The sequence below is a fragment of the Lathyrus oleraceus genome, chromosome 2, assembly GCF_024323335.1.
Source record: "Lathyrus oleraceus cultivar Zhongwan6 chromosome 2, CAAS_Psat_ZW6_1.0, whole genome shotgun sequence".
Lineage (NCBI taxonomy): Eukaryota > Viridiplantae > Streptophyta > Magnoliopsida > Fabales > Fabaceae > Lathyrus > Lathyrus oleraceus.
In genome coordinates this window covers 121878150-121879257 of record NC_066580.1, presented here as the reverse complement: position 1 = coordinate 121879257, position 1108 = coordinate 121878150, and the positions used below count along the sequence as shown (strand labels likewise).

At 43.1% G+C, this 1108-nt stretch overlaps 1 non-coding gene across 1 annotated transcript; it reads right to left on the bottom strand.

The window, feature by feature from the left end:
• Positions 1-596: 596 nt before the first annotated feature.
• Positions 597-703, bottom strand: LOC127124206 (small nucleolar RNA R71). Its single transcript, XR_007803830.1, has one exon. It is a non-coding gene; the product is annotated as a small nucleolar RNA R71 (small nucleolar RNA).
• Positions 704-1108: the final 405 nt, after the last annotated feature.

Below are 1108 nucleotides of genomic sequence, written 5' to 3'. Positions count from 1 at the left end.
CGTTACGCTGTAGAGACTAAGGTTTCTTTTTCTTCTATTTTCTTTCTTTCGTTGATTTGTATGCCACGCACTCGCTCTCAAGGCGAACCGCTTATTTACGAATCAACGATATCGAACTATATCTCCGAGTCTTACGACGAATTCGGGAATATCGTGCTGAAAACAATCTCCCTCCTATAGACCTTCCTGATCTCAAAGATTTTCCTTCTTTAACCGAGATGGCAGAACCAGCTCGTGCTCTTAGAGATTACGCCGCTCCATCGCAAGATGAACCGCATTCAAGTATTGCTCCGCCCGCAATCGAAGCAAACAACTTTGAACTTAAACCTTCGTTGTTGTAGGCTGTGCAACAGAACCAATTCTCTGGAAATCTTACCGAAGATCCAAACCTTCATTTATCCGTATTTGTCCAATACGCTGATACTGTTAAAGCTAATGGTGTCACTTCAGAGGCGATTCGACTTCGTCTTTTTCCTTTCTCATTAAGAGATAGCGCTAGAAGATGGCTTCAATCTCTTCCTTCCAACTCAGTCACCACATGGAACGAGTTGAAGAAAGTTTTTCTTGCCCGATATTTTCCACCAAGCAAAACAGCTATGTTAAGAGGCCAGATAAACGGATTTAAACAGAAAGACAACGAGTCTCTTTTCGAAGCATGGGAAAGATACAAAGACATGATGAGACTTTGCCCACACCATGGTTTGGAAGACTGGTTAGTAATTCACACATTTTATAATGGTCTCTTATACAACACAAGGTTAACAATAGACGCCGCTGCAGGTGGTGCACTAATGAACAAACCTTATGCTGATGCTTACCAGCTTATCGAGAGCATGGCCCAAAACCACTATCAGTGGGGAACCGAACGAACAACAGTGGAAAAACCTCAACCGAAAACTGGCATGTACGAGATAAGTAACCTTGATCACGTCAATGCAAAAGTGGATGCTTTGGTCCAGAAGATTGAAAGTTTAAACGTATCACCTCCAGCAGCCGTGGTTGCTATAACTCAGAATTGCGAGGTTTGTGGAATCCAAGGCCACACTCCTGCGGAATGTCAACTCTTGACTGGAATCCAAACAGAGCAAGTAAACTATGCTCAAGGAAG